The following is a 13,591-nucleotide window of genomic DNA, read 5'->3' as shown; positions in this document are numbered from 1 at the left end:
ATAGCAGATCAGCCCTTGCTAGGGGTTCAGGGATGGGGACGGGGACTGACTGCAATGTTCTAAATAATATTTTTGACAGCAGTTGCACTACTAAAGACATATGTCAAAATTCATCATGTAGACTTAAAATTGGTGAATTCTATTATAAATAAATTATGCTTCTATTGGCATTTGGATTCATCTTCCTTCGCTTTTTTGTCATTCTTCTAGCCACTTAGCGGTTCACATTTAATGGTTCAGATTTGCAATGTCTGCTAAGTGTCAAGAATAGAGTTTGTGTTTCTTGTTATTTTCCTTGGTTGTTTTTGAGCAAAAAAAGAAGTGGGAACACCTTTCCTTCACCATTTTAAACTTGGAAGTCTTACAGATGATATTAAAAACCATGGACTGGAGCTATCCCTATTTCTTAATTATTAATTTACATTTTGAGACCCTACTACTGAGTCCCTACAATGATAAATAAGGACTCAGATCTCCCTCACCTTCCCACTTCCACTTCCCTATCCCCCCAGTGTAGTTATAGTCAGGACATATTTAATTATGATTGTGCAAATGTCATTCACTAGAGCATCACTCGAACTCTCTGCCCACCCCATAACACCTTAGTTATTCAGTCCTTCACTTTTACTGGAGTTACTCATTTTCCCATGTGCCTGATTTTCTACACATTTAATTTTTCCCAATAAAGCCTGCTTCAGTTCTATTAATAATGTTTTCCGTAATCTCAAATATATCATGTTCATCTTATTCCTAGAGACCTTCTTCTCAGAGCCTTCCTTCCAAGTTCTCCAATTTAAACTGTATGCGGTACCAATGTCAACCAGAAATTTCCATTCACCAACATCGTGGGGATTCATGTTGCCTCTTGTGCTTCGGATCCCTTGCTTCCTGGATTCCATGTATTCCTTTCTTGGTTTACTCCCTTGTTTTATTGGATCACTACCTCCAGTAGTTCACTAAAGGTACAAGGGAAGTAAATGATTTTCGTTCTTGCCTGTCTGAAAGTATCTTATTCTATGTTCATTTGATGAACAGTTTGGTTGAATATAGAAGTGTAGGATATAAATCAGAATATTGAAGGCATTGGCCCATTGTCCACTAGATCCCAAAGTGTTGTTGAGAGGTCCATTGATTCTGATCCTCTTCTTTTTCTCTCTAGAAGTTTATAATATCTTCTCTGTATCCCTGAGAGTCAAAAACTTCACCGTGGTGTACCTGACCATGGGTCTTTTTCATTCTCCGTGCTAGGCCCATCCCTTGAGCTAGCTCTTTTGAGTTGGAAAATCATGCTTTAGTTCTGAGAAGTTTCCTTCATAATTTTGTTCCCTTGGCTCTCTATCTGGCATTTCTAGTAGTTGGCTTTTAACCTCTTAGACGTATCCTCTTGCTTTATTTATTTTTTTAGATTTTAAAATTTTTATTTATTTTTGTCTGCGTTGGGTCTTCGTTGCTGCACACAGGCTTTCTCTAGTTGTGGCGAGCGGGGGCTACTCTTTGTTGCGGTGCACGGGCTTCTCATTGCAGTGGCTTCTCTTGTTGCGGAGCAGGGGATCTAGGCACGCAGGCGCTCTAGGCGCGCAGGCTTCAGTAGTTGTGGCACACAGGCTCAGCAGTTGTGGCTCATGGGCTTAGTTGCTCTGCAGCATGTGGGATCTTCCCGGACCAGGGATTGAACCCGCGTTCCCTGCATTGGCAGGCAGATTCTTAACCACTGCGCCACCAGGGAAGCCCTACTTTTTATATTGAATTTTTATTTTGAGTCGTATATGTAACTTTCCAGAGGTTTTCCTTATTTAGTGGATTTTTTTTTTTCCCCCAAAGCTTTCTGGTTCTTCTTTCATAGATCATCCCTACTCTTTTCAGGGAGATTGTCAGTCTGAGGTTGTTTCTGATCCTCCCAATTCTTTTTCCCATTTTTTTTGGTTTTGTTTTGTTTTCTGTCTTCAAGTTAGAAGATTTCCCCTGTGTCTGGAGGTACTTAGCCATCGGCTCTCACTTGGGAGCCTAGAAATCTCTTTGCACATAAGCCAGACTTGGGTCCTAGGGCTTCAGTCTAATAGGACAGAACTTCAAACCAGCTCATTGTAAAGAATCCCAAATGGTAGTCTCTGGGATTTACTCCAGAGAAGATTCTTATCTCCTGCCTTGGGTGGGGATATAAAACTTGCTACTGGCATTCTAGGAAGGGGGAGGGGCAGTATTCAGATATTCACTCAATTCCCCCATTTCTGGTCTGTGCGTCCTCCTACCCCACATGCCCACTTTCAAATCCTCTTCAATTACCATTGCCTCTCCTCCCATTTCCTTGGTCCTTATGGACTTAATACTTTAAAAAAAAATTTTATTGAAATATAGTTGATTTAGTTTGATATAGTTGTGTTAGTTTCAGGTGTACAGCAAAGTGAATCAGTTATACATATACATATATCCACTCTTTTTTAGATTCTTTTCCCGTATACATCCTTACAGAGTATTGAGTAGAGTTCCTTGTGCTATACAGTAGGTCCTCATTAGTTATCTATTTTATGTATAGTAGTGTGTATATGTCAATCCCAATCTCCCAGTTTATCCTCCTCCTTTCCCCCTTGGTAACCGTAAGTTCGTTTTCTACATCTGTGACTCTATTTCTGTTTTGTAAATAAGTTCATTTGTACTATTTTTTTAGATTCCACAAATAAGTGATATCATATGATATTTGTCTTTACTAGATGAATTTTAGCCCTCTTTCTAGTCTGAAATTGTGTCTTTCAAGAAACTAGAACCTGATCTCCATGGTGACTTTATTGATTTGTCCTATTCTGGGTGCTCCCAAGATGTCCCACCAATCTCCTTTTAAGATCTTTTCTTCCCTTCTCCAGAATCAACAGCCACAGGTAGCGCTGGCTTCGTGGGTGTGCGGCCTGTACAGTCACACGGGACCCCATACTCAGAAGGGCCCCAGCCTCGGTTTACTGCTCTGAGGCCACCGCCTTGAAGTTCTTATTAATTTTCAATCCACGGGCATAACATTTCCATTTTGTGCTGGGCCCCACGAGTTACGTAGCCAGTACTGGCCACGGGAGGTTCGCGCGCCAGGACTCATCTTTCAAGGACTTTAAGGCTCGTGGCCAGAGCTACAAACACCTGTGTTCTGTTAACTCTGCTTCCTGGAAGGGAGGGAGGAGCAAGACATGTTTGCCCCAAGATTAGAAATGGAGAAACCAGCCCCCAACAGGTTCTGCAACCTGCCTGTGATCTTATCACTCGAGAGTTTGGGAAACTCCTGAGCTTTTCAGGCCACACTCTGAGACCTCACATGAATCTTACAAGGCGGTTTTGCTTCTGTGTAATCGGGGCTGTGCCTATGGCTGTTGATGTCCTTTGACAAAAGGCAATTTTGCATCCGGAGGACTTTATTCATTCATCCACTCGCTCGTTCACTACGAAAACCTTTAGGAAGCACCTACGCTGTTAGCAGAACGAGTGGGCTTTGAAGCAGGGAGAAACGAGTTACCGTGGCCCCCTCTGGCTCTTGTTGGCCACGTGAGCCAGTGAGCCTCAATTTCCCTCCCAGTTTGATGAGGAGAGAACGATTACCTCCCAACTCAGTGATGAGATAACCTTAGTAATGGGCCTTTTATGGCTCCAAACACCCTGTACCCAGCCCGTATTTGTTTCTTTACCTTTCTCCCTAGCACTACGCAAAACACAGGGGGTTTCAGCTTCAGGTGTGGATAGGCCAGGCCGCTAGCAGGTCCTGGAGCACTCGGAGGGTGCATTCTTCGGGGACACACTTGATTCTCTCTTCCTCCAGCAGAAATGTTGATGGGCGCCCAAGGAGAAAGGCAGCGCATGCATGTGACAGGTGTTTGCACTCTAGACTATCCCAGTGCTTTGTTATTAGCATTTAATAGGTTCCCAGAAAGCTTTGAAGATAATAATACGTCTCCCCTCCCTCTCAGCTGGTGATCTTGACGTGATATATTTATGTCTGTAGTGAAATTTGGAGGCTCTCACAAGGAGCCAAGCACTTGCTCTTATCTTTAAAAAAGCTTAAAAGTCTAGTTATGAAAATTAAACCCACAGAGAGGAGTGCCCAGGAATGTGTTCCAAGAAATGCTTCCTCTACAAGCTGTGCCTGTTGTGAGAGATGAATGGGGGAATGATACAGTGAATGAAGCCTCAGGACAATTTATGGCATTTGCATCTCCCGTCCCAGCTTACAGAGCTTTGACGGAGCCTCTTCACACCCACTATCCCGTTTCTACCTCACAATCTCAGAAGGCGTCTTGGTACAGTTATCATCTCCACATTGCAGATGAGAAACCTGAGACTCAGAGAAGTGATTTGTCCAGGTCGCACAGCTGGCAGGGAAGTTTCAGGGCCAAGATTCAAATCCACTCTCCTGATTGCAGAGTCTCTGCTCTGTCGCCTCCTAGAAATAGTATTTAGCTATTTCCACACTCAGCAGAACCTCTTAACTAAAATCTAGCTGAGATGTCCTGGGCTCCAAGCCCTGGGATGTTGGCAACACCAGGGGAGGGGGGTAGGTCCTCAGGAGGTGGTGGAACCAGCTCCGATGCTCAGATGTGGCCACACCCGGCAGACAGGGGCCCCAGCCTGGCTGAGAGGTGGCCACATTCCAGGAATTTCCATGGCCTGGTCAGGTGAGAATAATGCAGCCCCTCAGGGTGGCCTCATCTGGGGTCAGATCCGTCCCTCTCATCCACTCAAGGACTTTGATCCTGTAATTCTATCCCCCACCCCAGTCAATGTTTCATTTCCATTCACATACAAACCCGCTGTAATAGTTCACATTTTTACCCTCTCTGTACCTCCCTGCTCTTCCTTACAGGCCTTTACTGACGGTCTACCCTTTTCCTCCGGCTCTGCCTTGAGCCCACTCCAATTCAACTGTCATCCTTAACACGTTACTAAAACCGTCTTGTCAGTGCCGTGCATCTTGCTAAGTCCTGTGCTAAGCTCAACTCTATGCTTAACTATTTTTGTCGGGTTTTTTTATGCTTAACTCTTAATAGCATTTGATGTTTCTTCTTTCTTGACACTTTCTTCACGTGGTTCTGGTCACCATACTCCGCCCGTTTTCCTCATTCCCCTTAGCCACTCCTTCTGTACTCCCTTTACTAGATTGTTCTGCCCTTCTGACTTCTAAAGGTCACAGAGCCCGCGTCTCAGCCTGGGGCTCTCGCCTCATTCACTCGCTACTCTCGCTCCCCAGGTGTTCTCATTTAGTCCTAGGGCTTTAAATCTCATTTTGACACTAGGACACCCAAATCCACGTCTCCAGCCAGAACATCTCTGAATTCCAGATTCATTTAAATGTAATGTCTCCTCTTGTATTTCTAAGAGACATATCAAACCTGAGGTGTCCCAAATCTTGATTTTCACCCCAAACCCACTCATAACCATCTCTGCTCCACCATTCACCTCACAACGTTATCCTAGATCCCTAGGATTTTTCTCACAACTACACCCAATCCACTGCTGGCTCCACCTCCAAAGTATATCTATATCCCACTGCCCACGACGGTGCTCTTATCCAAGTACACCCATGTCTGGGTTGGATTCCTGTAACAGCCTCCTGTGGACAGAGAATGTCGCCTGCCATATCAGTAAACAAACGCTGTTGCGGTCATCAAGCCCTCAGCAACCACAGGCACCCCACGTCCCCATGGTGCACCCGGAGGGCGTTCAGGATGGAGCGAGCAGGATACTGGCCCCAGATGGCTAAGGTGCATATCAAAGAAATTATTTCAATGAGCATCCTGCACCTGCCCATACGTAGAAAAGTGCTAAATGCATTAACTTGAGATTCTGGTTTTTCTTTAATTAACAGTAATCTTTTGATGTTCCGACTACCTGGGTTTTTTTTGTTTTGTTTGTTTGTTGCAAAAAATTCCTATATATCCTGGCTCCTCCCTTACCTCTTTGGAGAAATCCCTCAGAGCTACGTGAGAGGCTGTCTCCGGGCTTAAGTCCTCAGTATGTCCGCTGAATAAAACATAATTCCCAACTTTTAGGTGGTGCGTTTTTTCAGTCGACACTCCCAGTTAGCCATCTTCATTCCACCCTTGTGATCTGTGTCTGTTCCCCATACAGAGACCTGAATAACAACTAAAAGAATAAAATAGAGCATGTCATTCCTCTGTACAAAATCCTTCAATGACTTCTCAACACATTTAGAATTAAATTGAAATACCTTCTGTGGCCTCAGAAGAAATATTCAAAATACTCATATTTAACAACTGGTAGGGAAATATATATTATGTATAAGTTTCTATGTAAATCACAATTTAAAAATACATTCCCTTCTATTTTCTAAATAAACCAAACTATATCTGTTTATATAATAAAACTGCTTACAGATGATGTAAGTTGAAACACAGAGCATTCATCAAATCAGTGTAATAATTTCTAAGTCATTTCTGGTTTTTGTGTGATCTTTGGTTTGATACAGTCTCACTAATTAAATAATGTCCCTATTGGGGCTAGGATTTGACAGAGTGAAACACATCAAACTCCTCCAATAACTTCCCCATTAAATCAGTAGCCACTAGGTCACTTGTGGTCTTGAAATACAGAATTTCTCTTAATAAAACAATATTGTTTGCAGTACTGAATTGTCCCTCAGCTTCTGCTGAACTAAGAGTAATTATATTCAAACATTTTCTGAGCCTTACAATATCATCTGAGGTTCTTAACGTAGTCAATATCTTATTACTGGCTAAGCCACAGGGACCTACTGTGGAGGGCCGTATTTTGCCGTATTTCATGAGGTTGACCTTCCAGAGAGGGCCATGTGGCCAAAACCATGTTCTCCACTAGGCTACTTGGTTTTGACTCCTGGCTCGGCCACTTACAGAAATTTAAAATCTCTTTGTTTTAGTTTTCTTGTCTGTAAAATGGGGCTGCTGCTGCTGATAATATTCAAAGGAGTTAACAGGTTTAGACTGGTGTTTGGCCCAGAAAACGTTACATATGCATTGGCTCTCATTCACCAAGGAAAGCGCTGTTAGTGCCCTTGACCGGAAGACTCGTGGAGGGTTTTAACAAATGCACGCCCTTAGATGGAAGTGAATTTCAGTAAGAACGGTGAGAAGAGGGGGCTGCACCCTGGTGTCCTCAGGCCCTTCCTTCCTCCACTCCTGGGGTGGGAGTATCTGCCTTCCCAGTGAAGCCCCAACACCTGGCTTATGCCTATGTGGGGCCCCATTTTTCTGCTCCCCCAGGCTCTCCCTGCTCTCTCTGAGTCAGAATCTTGTGAAGCCTGTTATCCCCACACACAGGTCTGGGCTAAGTGGGCAGGACAAGGCAGCCATAGCTGATCCACCAGGAGTCCCTTCCCGCCTCCCTGGTAGGAGCCAGTGATGGTGGCCAGGAGGCAGGACCCACCAGGGATGCCTGGTGTAACACGTAGAAGGGGCTGTAAGGGTGTACTGGCCTCGTATTAGCCCCGTGGGTCCAGGAGACCTTCAGCAATTGGGCCTTGCCCAGCATCTGACCCCGAGGCCAATGACTCTACTGTTCACCTGTTACCCTCCAGACACACAGGCTTCCTTTTGTTCCTCAAACACACCAAGCCCGGTTCCGTCTCGGGACTTGTCGCTCTCCCTGGGACATAGTCCGCCATAGTCCTGCACGGTTCTCACTGCATTCCCACCTTGGCTCACCTGGCCCTTCTTCAGGGAGGTTTCCCTGATGACCCCATAAAAATTCTGTGCACTTACCCCACCTAGTCATGGTACCTACCTACCCAGCTGCGTTTTCTAAAGCATCTATCTACTCCCTAAAGTTATATTTTATAGTTATCAGTTTTCTATTCTGTTGTAATAAATATGGCTGAAATAACAGACAACAAATAATGTTGGAAGACGTAGAAAGTGCTGAAAATTTAGAAGAAACAAGTATGAGAACAAATTACACAGGTTTGCAATTTGAAGGTTTGCTATATAGTTGGATAAAATACAGACGTTTCTAACAAGTCCCTGTTCGTGGTAGTCACTAGATTGTTTCAAAAATGAAATATGGAAGGAATTACTTTCGAGGAGCTGCTAATGGGAAGATGCACCCGGGAGCATATATTCTCAACAGTAAATAATTTCTTTTATAAAAGCAATATTTCGGGTAAGATTGTGTCCATATAACCAATGAAAGAGTGGCTGCTTTGACTAGAATAATAAAAGGACTCTGAGATAAGGTTGCCTAGAATGCCGCGGGTGAAATCCATCCATGGCCTCATGCACTAGCAGGAAGCGGCAGCAAAGGCGGAAGGCAGAAGTGTGCACATCGCTGCAGGATGCCACGGATCTGGCTAATTTTATAAACACAAGACCTTGCAGATGCCACGGGATTGTCACCCTAACCTGTAATGGGCTGAATACCCGTGAAAGTCCTTTTTCCACCTCGAAGGTTGTTGGTTGTCTCATGGCAAAATACTGAAAAGACCTGTCAGACTTGCAGATGAGTTGTCTTTTTTTCCTTTTTACACAAAATCAAAGTATCAGATTTGGACATGTGATAACAAGTGGCTGTCAGGGGCATACTGCCTGGCAGATATTTTTGGAATTGTGAATACACCTCACTTGTCCCTTTGGAGTAAATGGGATGTTTTAACCAAGCGAGCAGCTGAATGGCTGGATGTGTTGAGTGGCCTTATCTCTATATTTACGATCACAGACGCCCAGGGGGCCCCTAATGCTGCCTGACAATTTATTAGATTTGGGGTTTAACTCCCCCATTTCCAAGAGCTATTACACCTCCCATTCCTCCTTAGACCTCGTACAAGCCCCCACCCCACTCAGCTGATGACTTGCTTCCCATCTCACTGGAACACTCAGGAAAGCCTTTCCAGCCATTCCCACCAGTGCCTGAGCCTGCTCACACGCTCTCAGTTCACAGATGAATTGCCTACAAGGCCAGCCCTTCTGCTTGGGCCGCATATCCCGCGCCCCTCTCGCAGCTCAGGGAGAGCCCCCTGAAATCGTGCCCTGTCTCTTCTGCATCAGCATTTTTCCCTCTCTGACAGCTCGTTTCCATCAGCTTATAAACGTCTTAAGCAAGCAAAGAAACAAAAGCAGACCAATGTCTCTCTGGACTTTACATCGCCTAACAGCTACGGCTCCCCCGCCTCTGTCTGCAACAGAGTTCCTGACAGGTGAGGTCTGCGCTCTTGAACACACTCTATTTGGCTTTCTTGTCGTTGATGGTACCATTGTCCAAATCTGCCGGTGGGCCCCCGGTCCCTGTCCTCCCGTAGTTCTCCGGAGCACTGGACACAGTTGAGGGCTTCTTCCTCTTGGCCACGCTCTCTTCACTTGGCATCCAGGACACCGCACGCTCCTGGCCACCTTCTACCCCCAGGCACTTGGCTCAGGCTCCTTTTCCGGGTCCTCCTTCTGGCCCCTCCTCGTGCACACGCTGCAGCGCCCAGTCTTAGATCTCACACCTTTTTCTCTGTCTACTCTCAGACCCTTGATGACCTTAGCCAGGCTCTGGACTCCCCACTTTATACCTCCGGTTCCTACGTCTCCCCTGAGCATCAAACATCTATGCGACAGCACGTTCAGCATCTCCACTTGGATATCAAATAGACATCACTAACTTAAATATCTTCTAAACTGAACTCTTGATTGTTTTCCCCAACCCTACCATAAGCCCGCACCTAAGTCTTCCCTGTCTCAGTAAAATGGCAACTGCATTCTTATGTAGGTTCAGACCCCAAACGTTGCTGTCATCCTTAACTCTTCTCTTTTCCTCACACCCCTTCCCGTAAGGAAAGACTTTTTACTTCTGCCTTTGAAATTTATGGAGAAGGTGACCACTTCTCATCAGCATCTCCACCCTCACCCTACCAGCAGCCCACACCTGGGTCATTTCTGTAGCCTCCAGAGTGATCTCCCTGCCCCTCCACCAGCCCCTTCCAATCTACTCTCCAGACACCCAGTGCAGTCCTTCTAAACTATGAGTCAGCTGCCGTCACTCTTCTGCTCTCCATCTCACCGAGGATAAACTCTAATGTCCTTACTATTATCCACAAGAACTTACTCATGACCTGGCCCGGCCACCTCTCTGACCTCCTGCCCTCTGCCACCTCCTCCTGGCTTATTAAGGACCACCTTACTGTCTCAAGGTCTTTGCACCAGGAGTGCTAACCCCCAACAAATCTAAATGGCTAGGTCCCCCAGTTCCTTTTTTTTTTTTTTTAATACTTATTTATTTGGCTGGGCCAAGTCTTAGGTGCGGCACGCGGGATCTTCGTTGCGGCATGTGGGATCTAGTTTCCTAACCAGGGATCGAACCGGGGCCCCCTGCATTGGGAGCGGAGTCTTAACTACTGGACCACTGGGAAGTCCCAGTCCCCCAGTTCTTTTATGTCTTCTCTCAAATTTCACCTTTGAGAGGCCTTCCTAGGCCATTTTGTCTAAAATAGCAACTCCCACCCACCCCCAATCTTCACATTCTGCTTTCTTTTTCCTCATGGCAGTGTTTTGCTATCTGACATATTTTATAATTATTTATTTGTTTATTATGCGTCTCCCTCAGCTAGAATGTAAGCTTCATGAGGTAGAGATGTTTTTGTTTATTGCTTTATCTCCTCCTTGTATCTAAAAAGTGTCTGGTGACTTCTCTGGTGGCGCAGTGGTTAAGAATCTGCCTGCCAATGCAGAGGACACAGGTTCAATCTCTGGTCCGGGAAGATCCCACATGCCGTGGAGTAACTAAGCCCGTGCACCACAACTAGTGAGCTTGCACTCTAGAGCCAGCGAGCCACAACTACTGAGCCTGCAAGCCACAACTACTGAGGCTGAAAGCCACAACTACTGAAGCCCACACACCTAGAGCCCGGGCTCCGCACCAAAGACAAGCCACTGCAATGGGAAGCCCACGCACCGCAACGAAGAATAGTCCTTGCTCGCTACAACTAGAGAAAGCCCGCGCACAGCAATGAAGACCCAACTCAGCCAAAAAAAAAAGTGTCTGGCACAAGCTAGGCACTCAGTTGTTTAATGCATAAAAAAGTAACTGCTTTGGGGCTCCCCTGGTGGCGCAGTGGTTGAGAGTCTGCCTGCCGATGCAGGGGACACGGGTTCGTGCCCGGATCTGGGAAGATCCCACATGCTGTGGAGCGGCTGGGCCCGTGAGCCATGGCCGCTGAGCCTGCGCGTCCGGAGCCTATGCTCCGCAACGGGAGAGGACACAACAGTGAGAGGCCTGCGTACCGCAAAAAAAAAAAAAAAAAAAAGTTACTGCTTTTTTTGAAGTAACATGCTATGGAGAGAGCATTTTGAGACTAGATGTTTGCACATGTGTCCATTGTTATGAAAACACTTGGTTCTATGCATCTTTGTGAGGTATCTTTTTCTTTTATGACTGCCATTAAAAAGAAGTATTAAATTGAACTTAGGACAAAAACTACAAATCACTGTATTACAGTATTAAGCCAAGATTTAAAGACTAGTGAACTCTTTAATTGCATAACTCTTACTAGTATTTTCACTGAAAGTTATTTATTATGTTAATAAGTAAATTAAATTTTTATTTATTTTATCAATAAACATATAAACATTTATTTTATATATTTATGAGTGTTCTATAATATACATCACTAGAACAGTCCTGCATGTATATAATATATACAAAAATACATATCTGTATAATGGGTATGCATGCTCAAAATTTTTCTCTGGTATTTTGCTGTCTAAGGGGTATGTGTTAGGATAGGATTAGATCTGGGCACATGTTTTAGGTTTTTTTGGTTTTTAAAAAAATTTTATTTATTTATTTTTGGCTGCGTTGGGTCTTCATTGCTGAGCGCAGGCTTTTCTCTAGTTGTGGTGAGTGAGGGCTATTCTTCGTTGCAGTGTATGGGCTTCTCATTGTGGTAGCTTCTCTTGTTGTGGAGCATGGGCTCTAGGCGCACAGGCCTCAGTAGTTGTGGCATGCAGGATCAGCAGTTGTGGTTCGTGGGCTCTAGAGCGCAGGCTTAGTAGTTATGGTGCATTGCTCCGTGGCATGTGGGATCAGGGCTCGAACCCATGTCCCCTGCATTGGCAGGTGGATTCTTAACCACTGAGCCACCAGGGAAGTCCCAGGTTTTTATTACATCATATTCTACTTCAAGAACCAATGCGAGAAATGGCAAAAAAAATTTAAGGCCATTTTAAATTCACCATAGGCTTCTTCTGCATGTCATTGTGTTTCATTCATGTTGTTTTATGTAGCAGTTGTTCATTCTTCTTCATTGCTGTACTGTATTCCATTGGATGACTAAATCACATTTGCTTGTCCATTCTCCTGTTGATGGACATTTGGTTGTTTGTAATTTTTGGCTATTACAAAGAAAGGTTTATGAAAATAATTGTACATATCTTTTGGTGAACATATGCACTAATTTACCTTGGGTATATATCTAGGCGTGGAATTGCCAGGTCATAATTAGCATAGATTTAGTATAACTTCCAAGACTTTTCCAAAATATTCAATTTATACTCCCATCAGGAAAGTAGAAGAGACCCAATTCATCCATATTCTTGGCGAACCTTGATACTTTCAATTTTTAAAAAATATTTAGTCATTCTGGTAGATGTGTGGTGGCATCTCATTGTTGTTTTTTGTTTTTGTTTTTGTTTTTGCGGTACGCAGGCCTCTCACTGTTGTGGCCTCTCCCGTTGCGGAGCACAGGCTCCAGACGTGCAGGCTCAGCAGCCATGGCTCACGGGCCCAGCCGCTCCGCGGCATGTGGGATCTTCCCAGACCGGGGCACGAACCCGTGTCCCCTGTCATTGTTGTTCTAATTTTCGTTTTTCTGATGACTCATGATGTTAAACACCTTTCCATATATTTATTGTTCTTTTAGCTGTCCTCTTTTGTGAACTAGTTGTTCAAGTCTAGCCTATTTTTAATTATTTTTTAATTGATTTGTAAGAATTCTTTGTTATGGAGATAAGTCTTTTGTTGAATATATGAATTATGAATACCATCTCTCAGTCTTTTGTTTGCCTTAACAATGTCTTTTGATGAACTAAAATTTTAAATTTTAATGAAGTCCAATATAACAATCTTTCCTTTCATGGATAGTGCTGTTTTGTGATCTTTTAAGGAAATCTATCCTATCCTAAGACATAAAGATAGTTACCTACTTTTTCTTTTTCTGAGAAGCTTTATAGTTTTACCTATCACATGTAGGTATGTGATTCATTTCAAATTAATTTTTGTGTGAGATAGGGGGTCAATAATTTTCATATGAATTCAATTCAAGTGATCCAGAATCATTTACTGTAGAACAATCCTTTCCCCACTGAATTTTAGCAGCACCTTTGTTGAAAATCAGGTTATCTTATATGTATCTATGGGTCAGTTTCTGGACTTTGTATTCAGTTCCATTGATCTTTTGTCTATCCTTGCACCACACTATCTGGATTACTATTTAAATTGTTGTTGTTATTGTTTTTCAATGTTAAACCAACCTTGCATTCTTAGAATAAACCCAATGTCCTTTTGATTTACTGTTCTATTTATATATTGTTGAATACAGCAAAGGACTTGCATTCAATTTGCTGATATTTCATTTGTCCTGAGGAGAGAATGGACT

General features: G+C 44.0%; 1 long non-coding RNA gene across 4 annotated transcripts in view; it reads right to left on the bottom strand.

The window, feature by feature from the left end:
- LOC132531416 (uncharacterized) overlaps positions 1–13,591 on the bottom strand; it is a 73,113-nt gene that overhangs the window by 55,916 nt on the left and 3,606 nt on the right. For all 4 annotated transcript variants that reach the window (XR_009544095.1, XR_009544096.1, XR_009544097.1 and 1 more), the window contains exon 2: positions 5,925–6,114. This is a non-coding gene — a long non-coding RNA (uncharacterized LOC132531416). The remainder of the gene's footprint in view (positions 1–5,924; positions 6,115–13,591) is intronic.

The sequence above is a fragment of the Lagenorhynchus albirostris genome, chromosome 13, assembly GCF_949774975.1.
Source record: "Lagenorhynchus albirostris chromosome 13, mLagAlb1.1, whole genome shotgun sequence".
NCBI classification, from domain to species: domain Eukaryota; kingdom Metazoa; phylum Chordata; class Mammalia; order Artiodactyla; family Delphinidae; genus Lagenorhynchus; species Lagenorhynchus albirostris.
The sequence above is the reverse complement of the archived record's forward strand: the minus strand, read 5'-3'. Positions and strand labels throughout refer to the sequence as shown.